This window comes from Chiloscyllium punctatum, chromosome 36, assembly GCF_047496795.1.
Source record: "Chiloscyllium punctatum isolate Juve2018m chromosome 36, sChiPun1.3, whole genome shotgun sequence".
NCBI lineage: Eukaryota > Metazoa > Chordata > Chondrichthyes > Orectolobiformes > Hemiscylliidae > Chiloscyllium > Chiloscyllium punctatum.
The window spans coordinates 55,461,409-55,478,505 of record NC_092774.1 but is presented as its reverse complement, the minus strand read 5'-3'; the positions used below and the strand labels follow the sequence as shown (position 1 = coordinate 55,478,505).

General features: G+C 48.1%; 1 protein-coding gene and 2 non-coding genes across 3 annotated transcripts in view; all 3 read right to left on the bottom strand.

Moving 5' to 3' along the window:
* Positions 1-17,097, bottom strand: part of LOC140460100 (uncharacterized) — a 157,730-nt gene that overhangs the window by 131,071 nt on the left and 9,562 nt on the right. The window lies entirely within an intron of this gene.
* On the bottom strand, positions 2,687-2,758 carry trnat-cgu (transfer RNA threonine (anticodon CGU)). The gene has a single exon. It is a non-coding gene; the product is annotated as a tRNA-Thr (tRNA).
* On the bottom strand, positions 8,169-8,240 carry trnam-cau (transfer RNA methionine (anticodon CAU)). The gene has a single exon. It is a non-coding gene; the product is annotated as a tRNA-Met (tRNA).

The following is a 17,097-nucleotide window of genomic DNA, read 5'->3' as shown; positions in this document are numbered from 1 at the left end:
CGCCACTCTGCTGCCGCTTGGGGAGCTGGTTGTACAGAACACTTCAGGCTTTTGTCTGGCACGCGGCAGGCACCTTCGAGCCTGATGTCAAAGACCTCCACTGCTGTCGTGTGATATGCTGTTTCGCAGACGTATGGAGGCTGTGTAAATATAAACTTTTTTCTAAATTCCCACATTCTGTCGGTCGAACTGTGATTTCACACTGAATCACAACATGTGTCACAGCGCAGACGGAGGCTCTGCGGCCCACCTTCGCTCTGCTGGTTCTACACTTAAGTAAACGTGTGACTCTAGTCGTTTCATTCTCTCGCCTTCTCAGCGGAAATCTGCACATCTGAACGTGACCACCGAATTCCCTTTTGGGTCCATTGAATCTTCCTCTTTGTCAATGTCAGACAGGGACTTACTGACCCTCACCACTCCCTGTACGAAAACGTTCTTCCTAATGTCACTTTTACTTCTTTTCCTCGTGACTTAAAATTCTGCCGAATCGTTATGGATCCTTTCAGGCGTGGGAGCATTTTCACAACATTATTTCCTGTTTCTAGGTCCCTCATGACTTGGAAAAGTTCGGTTCTCCGAGGAGAGCTGTCCCAATTTTCCAATCTACCTTGATTGCTGACATTCCTCAAACACCGCACCACTCACGTCAACCTGTTGAGCACTATGGTAAAAACAATGACTGCAGATGCTGGAAACCAGATTCTGGATTAGTGGTGCTGGAAGAGCACAGCAGTTCAGGCAGCATCCAAGTAGCTTGTTGAACACGATCTCCAACCATTTCATTTCTCTGTTTTCTGCCTCATTCGTACTCCAGGCAGCCCACGCTGGTTTCACGAAGGTGCTTTTTGAGAAAGTTAATCAGGCAGTTTTGCACAAGTCAAGTTTAAAAAAAAAACACGGGCTCGTCCGGGATTTGAACCCGCGACCGGTCGCAAATCAGCGCCGGAACAGACACTAAGCGAGAATCATACGCCTAGACCAACGAGCCAGAAAGCACGCGCGCAGGTAATGCCCCAGACCTCTTGAGCGACCTGAGACATGCTCAGTATGAAATACATTTGAGATTGCTCTCAGAATTGCAAGCGGCAAAGACTTTCCCGAACAGCTGCTTCTCATCCAGTCTCCCTGCTGCTATTTCATTCCACCGCATTCGCTGCTCACAGTGTCGTTTGCCCAACGTAGCATGAAGCATAAACTGGGTGACTGCTTCGCAGAACATCCCGCTTCTGCCCGCAGAAACTCAAGGCCCTGACTTTGCGGTTGCCTGCCACTTTAACACATCACCCTGTTCCCTGGCCAACATCCCTGTCTCAGGCTTGCAGCAGTGTTCGAGCTCCAGATGAAAGAACAACATCTCATTTTCCACTTGGAGACCTTACAGCCCTCCGGTCTTCAATATCGAGTTCTATAACTATAGGGCCTGAACTCCCCCATGTCCTTGACCCCTACCACACAAAAGACTCCTGTTTATCACCTCGTCTGCTATGACACACGACGTATTGTTAGCCACTAACAGTCTCCATTAACAGTTATTCGCATTCTCACGTGGATCGTTATTCCCTCCTACGTCCTGCCTATTGTTCTCTCTCTGAGCTGGCGGCAAACACAGCAATGAACATTGGAGACTCTGAGCCAGCTGAAACTTGCTCAGTGTGAAGTACATTCCACATTGCTGCACGAATTGCAAGCAGCAAAGCCTTTCCAGAACATCTGCTTGTCATTCTGTCCCCGGGGGGGCTGATGTTTGTCTCATCCCCAGGAACTGGACTATCTCCACTGGCGGATAATTAAACCATTTTATTTCTACTTGCACGTTGTTCTGGGGGGAGGGGGGTGGGGGAATGTAGGGTTGGGGGAGGGTAAGAGTCCATTCGCTCTTCTGCTTTCTCTCCCTCTTTCTCTCTCTCTCTCTCTCTGAAACTCTTGGGGTGAGAGGTGTCAGTTACATTAATGCGGGGAACATGAACAACTTTGATTGTGAACTTTCTCCAAAGGTCTGTTATCGGAGAGACAGAAAGATGCTGTGCTGGCAGGACAGAGAGAAATGAAAACCGAGGACTCTTCGCCCAGGTAAATTCACATTGTTGTGCAGCCTGCTTGGTGTTCAGAAATCGTCTTCACGCAGCAATCTTACAGAAAGTCTATTGCAAAGCGGGCATCGCTTTCTTTGCTGCGACCGCGCAGCAGTTAACATCTGAGCCCCAAGTGTCCCAGATGAAGAGAATCCGTGTGAAACCTTCACTCACTGAGAGTCATCCCCACCGCCCTGAGCTGAGGGACTGCAGGCAGTCCAACACGGAAGGGACGGTTAAAAATGAACCATTTTTGATCCCTCAGCAACACGTAGCATCATTCTCGCGCAGACAGAAGCCATTCAGCCCCTGGATTCCACGGCGACTGTCTGTCACTTGTCTCTCTCTCTCTCTCTCTCTGAGGTTATTCACAATCGGTGGTATCCGTCCAAAAAGTGGGGGACGATGTCTGAGTTTCAACTTTAACAGCTCATTAGCATCGTAGAGAACCGGTTTTGCGATTCAGTTCAGAGGAAACCGACCAAGAACAGAATACCACTGAGACCTCTAAAACCCATGCCGTTTGAATGGAGTGGATCGATATGAACATATCGGCAAGTAGATGCAAAGGCAGCTTGCTGAAGAAAGCAGATCAAGGTGACAGTAAACGATAGCAGAGGATGGTTTCGATCCATCGACCTCTGGGTTACGGGCCCAGCACGCTTCCGCTGCGCCACTCTGCTGCCGCTGGGTGAGCCGGTTGCACAGAACACTTCAGGCTTTTGTCTGGCACGCGGCAGGCACCTTCGAGCCTGATGTCAAAGACCTCCACTGCTGTCGTGTGATATGCTGTTTCGCAGACGTATGGAGGCTGTGTAAATATAAACTTTTTTCTAAATTCCCACATTCTGTCGGTCGAACTGTGATTTCACACTGAATCACAACATGTGTCACAGCGCAGACGGAGGCTCTGCGGCCCACCTTCGCTCTGCTGGTTCTACACTTAAGTAAACGTGTGACTCTAGTCGTTTCATTCTCTCGCCTTCTCAGCGGAAATCTGCACATCTGAACGTGACCACCGAATTCCCTTTTGGGTCCATTGAATCTTCCTCTTTGTCAATGTCAGACAGGGACTTACTGACCCTCACCACTCCCTGTACGAAAACGTTCTTCCTAATGTCACTTTTACTTCTTTTCCTCGTGACTTAAAATTCTGCCGAATCGTTATGGATCCTTTCAGGCGTGGGAGCATTTTCACAACATTATTTCCTGTTTCTAGGTCCCTCATGACTTGGAAAAGTTCGGTTCTCCGAGGAGAGCTGTCCCAATTTTCCAATCTACCTTGATTGCTGACATTCCTCAAACACCGCACCACTCGCGTCAACCTGTTGAGCACTATGGTAAAAACAATGACTGCAGATGCTGGAAACCAGATTCTGGATTAGTGGTGCTGGAAGAGCACAGCAGTTCAGGCAGCATCCAAGTAGCTTGTTGAAAACGATCTCCAACCATTTCATTTCTCTGTTTTCTGCCTCATTCGTACTCCAGGCAGCCCACGCTGGTTTCACGAAGGTGCTTTTTGAGAAAGTTAATCAGGCAGTTTTGCACAAGTCAAGTTAAAAAAAAAACACGGGCTCGTCCGGGATTTGAACCCGGGACCTCTCGCAAATCAGCGCAGTAACAGACCCGAAGCGAGAATCATACGCCTAGACCAACGAGCCAGAAAGCACGCGCGCAGGTAATGCCCCAGACCTCTTGAGCGACCTGAGACATGCTCAGTATGAAATACATTTGAGATTGCTCTCAGAATTGCAAGCGGCAAAGACTTTCCCGAACAGCTGCTTCTCATCCAGTCTCCCTGCTGCTATTTCATTCCACCGCATTCGCTGCTCACAGTGTCGTTTGCCCAACGTAGCATGAAGCATAAACTGGGTGACTGCTTCGCAGAACATCCCGCTTCTGCCCGCAGAAACTCAAGGCCCTGACTTTGCGGTTGCCTGCCACTTTAACACATCACCCTGTTCCCTGGCCAACATCCCTGTCTCAGGCTTGCAGCAGTGTTCGAGCTCCAGATGAAAGAACAACATCTCATTTTCCACTTGGAGACCTTACAGCCCTCCGGTCTTCAATATCGAGTTCTATAACTATAGGGCCTGAACTCCCCCATGTCCTTGACCCCTACCACACAAAAGACTCCTGTTTATCACCTCGTCTGCTATGACACACGACGTATTGTTAGCCACTAACAGTCTCCATTAACAGTTATTCGCATTCTCACGCGGATCGTTATTCACTCCTACGTCCTGCCTATTGTTCTCTCTCTGAGCTGGCGGCAAACACAGCAATGAACATTGGAGACTCTGAGCCAGCTGAAACTTGCTCAGTGTGAAGTACATTCCACATTGCTGCACGAATTGCAAGCAGCAAAGCCTTTCCAGAACATCTGCTTGTCATTCTGTCCCCGGGTGGGCTGATGTTTGTCTCATCCCCAGGAACTGGACTATCTCCACTGGCGGATAATTAAACCATTTTATTTCTACTTGCACGTTGTTCTGGGGGGAGGGGGGTGGGGGAATGTAGGGTTGGGGGAGGGTAAGAGTCCATTCGCTCTTCTGCTTTCTCTCCCTCTTTCTCTATCTCTCTCTCTGAAACTCTTGGGGTGAGAGGTGTCAGTTACATTAATGCGGGGAACATGAACAACTTTGATTGTGAACTTTCTCCAAAGGTCTGTTATCGGAGAGACAGAAAGATGCTGTGCTGGCAGGACAGAGAGAAATGAACACCGAGGACTCTTCGCCCAGGTAAATTCACATTGTTGTGCAGCCTGCTTGGTGTTCAGAAATCGTCTTCACGCAGCAATCTTACAGAAAGTCTATTGCAAAGCGGGCATCGCTTTCTTTGCTGCGACCGCGCAGCAGTTAACATCTGAGCCCCAAGTGTCCCAGATGAAGAGAATCCGTGTGAAACCTTCACTCACTGAGAGTCATCCCCACGGCCCTGAGCTTAGGGACTGCAGGCAGTCCAACACGGAAGGGACGGTTAAAAATGAACCATTTTTGCTCCCTCAGCAACACGTAGCATCATTCTCGCGCAGACAGAAGCCATTCAGCCCATGGATTCCACGGCGACTGTCTGTCACTTGTCTCTCTCTCTCGCTCTCTGAGGTTATTCACAATCGGTGGTATCCGTCCTAATAGTGGGGGACGATGTCTGAGTTTCAACTTTACCAGCTCATTAGCATCGTCGAGAACCGGTTTTGCGATTCAGTTCAGAGGAAACCGACCAAGAACAGAATACCACTGAGACCTCTAAAACCCATGCCGTTTGAATGGAGTGGATCGATATGAACATATCTGCAAGTAGATGCAAAGGCAGCTTGCTGAAGAAAGCAGATCAAGGTGACAGTGAACGATAGCAGAGGATGGTTTCGATTCATCGACCTCTGAGTTATGGGCCCAGCACGCTCCCGCTGCGCCACTCTGCTGCCGCTTGGGGAGTTGGTTGCACAGAACACTTCAGGTTTTTGTCTGGCACGCGGCAGGCACCTTCGAGCCTGATGTCAAAGACCTCCACTGCTGTCGTGTGATATGCTGTTTCGCAGACGTATGGAGGCTGTGTAAATATAAACTTTTTTCTAAATTCCCACATTCTGTCGGTCGAACTGTGATTTCACACTGAATCACAACATGTGTCACAGCGCAGACGGTGGCTCTGCGGCCCACCTTCGCTCTGCTGGCTCTACACTTAAGTAAACGTGTGACTCTAGTCGTTTCATTCTCTCGCCTTCTCAGCAGAAATCTGCACATCTGAACGTGACCACCGAATTCCCTTTTGGGTCCATTGAATCTTCCACTTTGTCAATGTCAGACAGGGACTTACTGACCCTCACCACTCCCTGTACGAAAACATTCTTCCTAATGTCACTTTTACTTCTTTTCCTCGTGACTTAAAATTCTGCCGAATCGTTATGGATCCTTTCAGGCGTGGGAGCATTTTCACAATATTATTTCCTGTTTCTAGGTCCCTCATGACTTGGAAAAGTTCGGTTCTCCGAGGAGAGCTGTCCCAATTTTCCAATCTACCTTGATTGCTGACATTCCTCAAACACCGCACCACTCACGTCAACCGGTTGAGCACTATGGTAAAAACAATGACTGCAGATGCTGGAAACCAGATTCTGGATTAGTGGTGCTGGACGAGCACAGCAGTTCAGGCAGCATCCAAGTAGCTTGTTGAACACGATCTCCAACCATTTCATTTCTCTGTTTTCTGCCTCATTCGTACTCCAGGCAGCCCACGCTGGTTTCACGAAGGTGCTTTTTGAGAAAGTTAATCAGGCAGTTTTGCACAAGTCAAGTTAAAAAAAAAACACGGGCTCGTCCGGGTTTTGAACCCGGGACCTCTCGCAAATCAGCGCAGTAACAGACCCTAAGCGAGAATCATACGCCTAGACCAACGAGCCAGAAAGCACGCGCGCAGGTAATGCCCCAGACCTCTTGAGCGACCTGAGACATGCTCAGTATGAAATACATTTGAGATTGCTCTCAGAATTGCAAGCGGCAAAGACTTTCCCGAACAGCTGCTTCTCATCCAGTCTCCCTGCTGCTATTTCATTCCACCGCATTCGCTGCTCACAGTGTCGTTTGCCCAACGTAGCATGAAGCATAAACTGGGTGACTGCTTCGCAGAACATCCCGCTTCTGCCCGCAGAAACTCAAGGCCCTGACCTTGCGGTTGCCTGCCACTTTAACACATCACCCTGTTCCCTGGCCAACATCCCTGTCTCAGGCTTGCAGCAGTGTTCGAGCTCCAGATGAAAGAACAACATCTCATTTTCCACTTGGAGACCTTACAGCCCTCCGGTCTTCAATATCGAGTTCTATAACTATAGGGCCTGAACTCCCCCATGTCCTTGACCCCTACCACACAAAAGACTCCTGTTTATCACCTCGTCTGCTATGACACACGACGTATTGTTAGCCACTAACAGTCTCCATTAACAGTTATTCGCATTCTCACGCGGATCGTTATTCACTCCTACGTCCTGCCTATTGTTCTCTCTCTGAGCTGGCGGCAAACACAGCAATGAACATTGGAGACTCTGAGCCAGCTGAAACTTGCTCAGTGTGAAGTACATTCCACATTGCTGCAAGAATTGCAAGCAGCAAAGCCTTTCCAGAACATCTGCTTGTCATTCTGTCCCCGGGGGGGCTGATGTTTGTCTCATCCCCAGGAACTGGACTATCTCCACTGGCGGATAATTAAACCATTTTATTTCTACTTGCACGTTGTTCTGGGGGGAGGGGGGCGGGGGAATGTAGGGTTGGGGGAGGGTAAGAGTCCATTCGCTCTTCTGCTCTCTCTCCCTCTCTCTCTCTCTCTCTCTCTGAAACTCTTGGGGTGAGAGGTGTCAGTTACATTAATGCGGGGAACATGAACAACTTTGATTGCGAACTTTCTCCAAAGGTCTGTTATCGGAGAGACAGAAAGATGCTGTGCTGGCAGGACAGAGAGAAATGAACACCGAGGACTCTTCGCCCAGGTAAATTCACATTGTTGTGCAGCCTGCTTGGTGTTCAGAAATCGTCTTCACGCAGCAATCTTACAGAAAGTCTATTGCAAAGCGGGCATCGCTTTCTTTGCTGCGACCGCGCAGCAGTTAACATCTGAGCCCCAAGTGTCCCAGATGAAGAGAATCCGCGTGAAACCTTCACTCACTGAGAGTCATCCCCACGGCCCTGAGCTGAGGGACTGCAGGCAGTCCAACACCGAATGGACGGTTAAAAATGAACCATTTTTGCTCCCTCAGCAACACGTAGCATCATTCTCGCGCAGACAGAAGCCATTCAGCCCCTGGATTCCACGGCGACTGTCTGTCACTTGTCTCTCTCTCTCGCTCTCTGAGGTTATTCACAATCGGTGGTATCCGTCCTAATAGTGGGGGACGATGTCTGAGTTTCAACTTTACCAGCTCATTAGCATCGTAGAGAACCGGTTTTGCGATTCAATTCAGAGGAAACCGACCAAGAACAGAATACCACTGAGACCTCTAAAACCCATGCCGTTTGAATGGAGTGGATCGATATGAACATATCGGCAAGTAGATGCAAAGGCAGCTTGCTGAAGAAAGCAGATCAAGGTGACAGTGAACGATAGCAGAGGATGGTTTCGATCCATCGACCTCTGGGTTATGGGCCCAGCACGCTCCCGCTGCGCCACTCTGCTGCCGCTTGGGGAACTGGTTGCACAGTGGTTAGCACTGCTGCCTCGCAGCGCCGGAGACCCGGGTTCAATTCCCGCCTCAGGCGACTGTCTGTGTGAGTTTGCACGTTCTCCCCGTGTCTGCGTGGGTTTCCTCCGAGTGCTCCGGTTTCCTCCCACAGTCCAAAGATGTGCAGGTCAGGTGAATTGGCCATGCTAAATTGCCCGTAGTGTTAGGTAAGGGGTAGATGTAGATGGAGGGGTATGGGTGGGTTGCGCTTCGGCGGGGCGGTGTGGGCTTGTTGGGTCGGAGGGCCTGTTTCCACACTGTAAGTAATCTAATCTAACACTTCAGGTTTTTGTCTGGCACGCGGCAGGCACCTTCGAGCCTGATGTCAAAGACCTCCACTGGTGTCGTGTGATATGCTGTTTCGCAGACGTATGGAGGCTGTGTCAATATAAACTTTTTTCTAAATTCCCACATTCTGTCGGTCGAACTGTGATTTCACACTGAATCACAACATGTGTCACAGCGCAGACGGAGGCTCTGCGGCCCACCTTCGCTCTGCTGGTTCTACACTTAAACAAACGTGTGACTCTAGTCGTTTCATTCTCTCGCCTTCTCAGCGTAAATCTGCACATCTGAACGTGACCACCGAATTCCCTTTTGGGTCCATTGAATCTTCCTCTTTGTCAATGTCAGACAGGGACTTATTGACCCTCACCACTCCCTGTACGAAAACGTTCTTCCTAATGTCACTTTTACTTCTTTTCCTCGTGACTTAAAATTCTGCCGAATCGTTATGGATCCTTTCAGGCGTGGGAGCATTTTCACAATATTATTTCCTGTTTCTAGGTCCCTCATGACTTGGAAAAGTTCGGTTCTCCGAGGAAAGCTGTCCCAATTTTCCAATCTACCTTGATTGCTGACATTCCTCAAACACCGCACCACTCACGTCAACCTGTTGAGCACTATGGTAAAAACAATGACTGCAGATGCTGGAAACCAGATTCTGGATTAGTGGTGCTGGAAGAGCACAGCAGTTCAGGCAGCATCCAAGTAGCTTGTTGAACACGATCTCCAACCATTTCATTTCTCTGTTTTCTGCCTCATTCGTACTCCAGGCAGCCCACGCTTGTCTCACGAAGGTGCTTTTGGAGAAAGTTAATCAGGCAGTTTTGCACAAGTCAAGTTAAAAAACAAGGGCTCGTCCGGGATTTGAACCCGGGACCTCTCGCAAACCAGCGCAGGAACAGATCCTAAGCGAGAATCATACGCCTAGACCAACGAGCCAGAAAGCGCGCGCGCTGGAAATGCCCCACACCTCTTGAGCGATCTGAGACATGCTCAGTATGAAATACATTTGAGATTGCTCTCAGAATTGCAAGCTGCAAAGACTTTCCTGAACAGCTGCTTCTCATCCAGTCTCCCTGCTGCTATTTCATTCCACTGCATTCGCTGCTCACAGTGTCGTTTCCCCAACGTAGCATGAAGCATAAACTGGGTGACTGCTTCGCAGAACATCCCGCTTCTGCCCGCAGAAACTCAAGGCCCTGACTTTGCAGTTGCCTGCCACTTTAACACATCACCCTGTTCCCTCGCCAACATCCCTGTCTCAGGCTTGCAGCAGTGTTCGAGCTCCAGATGAAAGAACAACATCTCATTTTCCACTTGGAGCCCTTCTCGCCCTCCGGTCTTCAATATCGAGTTCTATAACTATAGGGCCTGAACTCCCCCATGTCCTTGACCCCTACCACACAAAAGACTCCTGTTTATCACCTCGTCTGCTATGACACACGACGTATTGTTAACCACTAACAGTCTCCATTAACAGTTATTCGCCCTCTCACGAGGATCGTTATTCACTCCTACGTCCTTCATATTGTTCTTTCTCTGAGCTAGCGGCAAACACAGCAATGAACATTGGAGACTCTGAGCCAGCTGAAACTTGCTCAGTGTGAAGTACATTCCACATTGCTGCAAGAATTGCAAGCAGCAAAGCCTTTCCAGAACATCTGCTTGTCATTCTGTCCCCGGGGGGCTGATGTTTGTCTCATCCCCAGGAACTGGACTATCTCCACTGGCGGATAATTAAGCCAGTTTATTTCTACTTGCACGTTGTTCTGGGGGGAGGGGGGTGGGGGAATGTAGGGTTGGGGGAGGGTAAGAGTCCATTCGCTCTTCTGCTCTCTCTCCCTCTTTCTCTCTCTCTCTGAAACTCTTGGGGTGAGAGGTGTCAGTTACATTAATGCTGGGAACATGAACAACTTTGATTGTGAACTTTCTCCAAAGGTCTGCTATCGGAGAGACAGAAAGATGCTGTGCTGGCAGGACAGAGAGAAATGAACACCGAGGACTCTTCGCCCAGGTAAATTCACATTGTTGTGCAGCCTGCATGGTGTTCAGAAATCGTCTTCACGCAGCAATCTTACGGAAAGTCTGTTGCAAAGTGGGCATCGCTTTCTTTGCTGCGACCGCGCAGCAGTTAACATCTGAGCCCCAAGTGTCCCAGATGAAGAGAATCCGTGTGAAACCTTCACTCACTGAGAGTCATCCCCACGGCCCTGAGCTGAGGGACTAGCAGGCGGTCCAACACGGAAGGGACGGTTAGAATTGAACCATTTTTGCTCCCTCAGCCTATCTGTCCCAGAGACAGGCAGTGGGACGGCATAAACACGTAGCCTCATTCTCGCGCAGACAGAGGCCGTTCAGCCCATCAACCCACGGCGATTCTCTGTCAGTTGCCTCTCTCTGAAGTTATTCACAATCGGTGATCTGTCCTAATCGTGGGGGAATGTGTCTGAGTCATAATGCGGTTTCTGACATGCCGACCGTCTTATCACTCACGTCCGAACCGGCGTGGTGAATTATTGCAGGGAATGGACAAAAACGTAAGGAATGCGTTTCAACTTTATCAGCTCATTGACATCTCAGAAAAGTGGTTTTCCGATTCAATTGAGAGGAACTCGACGGAGAGCAGGAGAAGACCACTCAGACGTCCAGAAGCGAGTCACTTCACTTGCGTGAATTTGGCGAGTGTATCAGTATGATACATGTCACTCAGACACTCGAAGTTTTGGGGAGCAGATGCAAAGGCAAGATATTGAACAGGGCCTCACTGCAAAGGAAAGCTACTCAACGAGAGTTTGAGCCATGGCAACAAACGATGGCATCGATCTAGGGGCCTCTGGGTTGTGGGGCCCACACGCTTTCGCTGCGCCACTCTGCGTTTGGTGTGCCCAGTGTTTTCCTCAGAACCCTTCAGCTTTTCGACAGGCGTCTGGCATGCACGTTCCAGACTCATATCAAAGATCTCCACGGCGCTTATGTAATATACTGCTGTCCAGAGGTGTGGCGGCTGTGTTGATATGAACATTCTGTTGGTCGAACAAGACCATCGAATTTAATTGTGTGTCCATTGAATCTGCCCTTTTGTCACAGTCAGACAGGGATTTACTGACCCTAACCATTCCCTGTAAGAAAACGTTCTTCCGAATGTCACTTTTACTTCTTTTCCTCGTGACTTTAAAACGCTGCCGAATCGTTCCTGAACCTTTCAGACGTGGGAACAATTTCACGACATTATTTCCAATCTCTAGACCCCTCATGACTTGGAAAGCTTGCCACGCCGGATTTCAAACTTCTGTTCTCCGGGGAGAGCTGTCCCAGTTTTCCAAACTACCTTCATTGCTGACCTTCCTCAAACACGGGACCACTCACGTCAACCTGTTGAACGTTATCTCCAATCATTTCACTTCCCCGCTTCCTGTCCCATTCGTACTCCAGGGAGCCCAGCCTCGTTTAACGAAGGTGCTTTTTGAGAAGTTTAATCGGGCATTTTTGCACAAGTCAAGTTAAGAAAGCCGGGATCTCTCGCAAGACTGCGCGGTAGAAGACTCAATGCAAGAATCATACCCCGAGACCAACGAGCCACAGGCCGCTGGCTCCAGCACCTCCTGAACCAGCTGAGACTTGCTCAGTGTGAAATACATTCGCCATTGTTCTCAGAATTGCGAGCAGCAAAAGAGTTTCCAGAACAGTGCTTCTCATTCTGTCTCCCTGCTCATTTTGTTCATTTTCAAATGAACAAAACCAGCAGGTCTAGTCCATCTGTGGAGAGAAAGGAGAGATAATGTTTTGAGCCCAACGATCCGTCTTCGGAACTGATGGGATGTGTGGGCGGGTAAAGACCGTGGAAGAAGGTGGATAGGTTCTAAAATGATTGAACTCGGTGTTGGGTCCTGAAGGCAGCACGCTCTCTCCGTAGAAAATGAGGTTTCGCTCTTCCAGGTTGCGCTGTGCATTGTGGGAGCACTGCAGCAGATCAGAGACTGAAATGGGGTCATGGGAACACAGTGGGAGGTTGAAGTGACAGGAAACTGGAAGCTGACGGTTTATGGGAGAAAGGACACAGAACGGGGGATGTGCCACAAAAGTGTATAGAAAAGCCATGTCCCAAGACCAGACCCTGAACTATAACACCAAAACACAGACAAGAGAAGCTGCATTAGGACGCTGTTCAAAAGGGCGACAACACACTGCAGCACTGCCGACCTGTGAAGGGAAGAAGAACACGTCTACAGAGGCTTCACCAAGAATGGATATCACCGCAAGTTCGTCCACAATTGCCAAGCAGACAAACAACGGGACGAGGATCTGCCACGACCCAACACACTCACCACTTTACCTTATATAATAAACCTCACAGAACTAATAGCCAGATATCTCCGACCACTCGGATTCATGATAGCCCATAAACTGACAGCCACGCTCAGACAACAACTCACCAGAACAAAAGACCCAACCACATCATGTGGAAAAAATATATAGTTTACAAGATTCCATGCAAAGGCTGCACGAAAACTATACAGTACAGGACAAACAGGCAGACAACTAGCAATCAGTAACCATAAACACCATCTACCCATTAAACACTGTCTCTGGTACCCACACAAACACAGATGACAAGGACGATAAAATCGACGAGGACAGCACAACGGTCATAGCACAACTAAACAGAGGACAGCCAGAGAAATCAACAAACACGGCACTCACCCACGGACTCCACCAATAAACACATTGACATATGCCAATCACTGCAAAGAACAACCAGAACCGTCGAACAAAAGCAGCAGAAACAGAACCAAATAAATTCCAGAAGACACAGTACAGCAGCGCTTCACAGGTGGCTCCAACGCACTGAAGATGTCACATAGACAGAGGATGTAACGCCTGCAAATCAACTTCCCAGCTCGGCGAACTACGACAATCGGCAGCCGAGCTACAAAGCTTTCCACAAATCTTGAACGGAAGTGTAATTCCTGTCGAAATTTGAGAGCATCCTGTTTATGTCACTCAGTTCCTGCAAACAAAAACTTTGTTGTGGTTCTGTTCGCCGAACTGGGAACTTGTGTTGCAGACGTTTCGTCCCCTGTCTAGGTGACATCCTCAGTGCTTGGGAGCCTCCTGAGAAGCGCTTCTGTGATGTTTCCTCCGGCATTTATAGTGATTTGTATCTGCCGCTTCCCGTTGTCAGTTCCAGGTGTCCGCTGCAGTGGCCGGTATATTGGGTCCAGGTCGATGTGTTTGTTGATTTAATCTGTGGATGAATGCCATGCCTCTAGGCATTCCCTGGCAGCTCTCTGTTTGGCTTGTCCTATAATAGTAGTGTTGTCCCAGTCGAACAATGTTGCTTGTCATCTGTGTGTGTGGCTACTAAGGATAGCTGGTCGTGTCGTTTCGTGGCTCGTTGTTGCTCATGGATACGGATCGTTAGCTGTCTTCCTGTTTGTCCTATGTGGTGTTTTGTGCAGTCCTTGCATGATAATTTGTACACTACGTTGGTTTTGCTCATGTTTGGTTTGCTGACATTCTATATTTTTGGATTCAGTACCACGTGACCCATGCCGAATACATATTCATGTTCCTGGGGCCAGTATCATTATTGCGTCACAATAGCTGCAGGCCATCACTGGGCCTGCCGCGGGAAATGCAGTGTTACAGATTCGTAGGAACAGAAGCAGTAGTAGGCCATTTGGTCAAGCCTGCCCCGTCATTCATTAAGATCACAGCTCCACCAACCTGCACTATCCCGACCACCCTTAATTCCCCTACCATGCAAACACCCATCCAACTGTGTCTTCGATATACTTCATGAAGCTGTCTCAACTGCTATCTTGGGCAGAGAATCCCATGGAGTCTCACAGAGTAACACAGATGTACAATACGGAAACAGACCCTTTGGTCCAACTCGTTCATGCAGCCCAGATATCCTAACCTAATCTAGTCCCACTTTCCAGCACTTGGCCCAAATCCCCATAAAAACTTCTTATTCATATACACATCCAGATGCATTTTAAATGCTGTAATTATACCAACGTCCATCACTTACTTCAGCAGCTCATGCCGTACATGCATCACCCTCTGCGTGAAAAGGTTGTCCCTTATGTCCCTTCTATATCTTTTCCCTGCCCTCCCTAAAACTATTCCCTCTAGTTCTGGACTCCCCCATCACAGGGAAAAGAACTTGTCTATTTACTCTATCCATATCCCTCATGATTTTATAAACCTCTATAAGGTCGCCCCTTAGCCTCCGACACTCCAGAGAAAACAGTCTACTCAGCCTCTCCCGATAGCTCAACCCTCCAACCCTGGCAGCGTCCTCGTAAATCTTTTCTGCACCTTTTCTAGTTTCACAACATCTTTCCGATAGGAAGCAGACCAAAATTACTTGCAATATTCCAAAAGTGGTTTGACCAATGTTCTGTACAGTAGCAACATGAGCTCCCAACATCTATCCTCGATGCTCTGACCAACAAAGGAAAGCATACCAAACGCCTTCTTTACTATCCAATCTGCCTGCGTCTCTACTTTTAAGGAATTATCAACCTGAACTCCAAGGTCTCTTTGTTCAGCAACACTTCCAAGTAATCTATCATTAAGTGTGAAGGTCCTGCTCTGATTTATTTTTCCAAAATGCAGCACCTCACATTTATCTACATGAACCTCCATCTGCCACTCCTCAGCCCATTGGCCCAACTGATCAAGATCCCGTTCTAATCTGAGGTGTCCTTCTTTGCTGTCCACTACACCTCCAATTTTGGTGTCATCTACAAACTTACTAACTATACCTCCTACGTTTACATGAAAATCATTTATATAAATGACAAAACGTAGTGGATCCAGCATCGATCCTTGGGACACACCATTGGTCACAGGCCTTCAGTCTGAAAAGCAACCCTCCATCACTACCCTCTGTCTTCTGCCTTCGAGCCAGATTTGTATCCAAATGGCTAGTTGTCCCTGCATTCCATGAGATTAAACCTTGCTCACCAGTCTCCCATGAGGAACCTTGATGAATGCCTTCCTGAAGTCCATATAGATCACGTCCATCGCTCTGCCCTCATCAATCCACTTTGTCACTTCGAAAAACTCAATCACGTTCGTGAGACATGATTTCCCAAGCACAAACCCACGCTGACCATCCCTAATTAATGCTTGCCTTTCCAAACACATGTAAATCCTACCTCTCAGGATTCTCTCCAACAACTTGCCCATCACGGATGTCAGGCTCACAGGTCTCGAGTTCCCTGGCTTTTCCTTACCACATTTCTTAAATAGTGGCACCACCTTAACCACCCTCTAGCCTTCCGGCACCTCACCTGTGACTATTGATGACACAAATATCTCATTGAGAGGCCCAGCAATCACTTCCCCAGTTTCCCACAGAGTTCTGGGGTTCTCCTGATCAGGTCCTTGGGATTTATCCACTTTTATGCATTTCAAGATATCCAGCAATTTCTCATCTGTAATATGGACATTGTTTCAACATGTCACCATCTATTTTCTCACATTCCATATCTTCCATGCCCTTCTCCACAGTAAACACTGATGCACAATATCCGTTCAGTATCTCCCCCATCTACTGCAGTTCCACACAAAGGCTGCCTTGCTGATCTTTGAGGGGCCCTATTCTCTCCCTTGTTACCCTTTTGTCCTTAATGTATTGATAAAAACTCTTTGGATTATCTTTAACTCTATTTGCCAAAGCTATCTGATGCCCCCTTTTTGCCCTCATGATTTCCCTCTTAAGTATGCTTGTACTGCCTTTATTCTCTAAGGATTCACTCGATCTCTCTGTCTATAACTGACATCTGGTTCCTTCTTTGTCTTAACCAAAATGTCAATTTCTCTAGTCATCCAGCATTCCCCAATATACCAGCCTTTCCTTTCACCCTAACAGGAATATACTGTCTGGACTCTTGTTATCTCATATCTGAAGGCTTCCCATTTTCCAGCAGTCCTTTAACGTGCGAACATCTGCCCCCAATTAGCTTTTGAAGAATCTTGCCTAATACCTGAGTATTCCTCCAATTTAGAACTTCAACTTTTAGATCTGATATATTATTTTCAATCACCAATCTAATGTTAATAGAATTATGGTTGCTGGCCCTTAGGTTTTGCACTCTCCCCAGTATATATATCTACATTGTGATTGAGAAAATTTCCTTGTACACACTTAATACATTTCTCTATTTGACGGAAGAGTATATGGGCAGGAGTATACCTTGGGTCCACTCTTACTTCATTCCCATCAACCCTACCCCCATTCCCATCCCATTAGTCCAAAAGCACTTTCCCCTGCAACTGCAGAATGTGTAACACCAGCCCATCTACCTGCACCCTCCTTACTATACAAAGGCCCAACCATACTTTGCAGGTGAAGCAGCACTTTGCCTGCACTTCCCACAACCCGGTCTACTGCATTTGCTGCTCACAATGTGATCTCATCTACATTAGGGAAATTAAGCGTAAACTAGGTGACTGCTGCACAGAACATCTACGTTCTGCCGCAAAAAAGATCTGGAGCTTCCAGTTGCC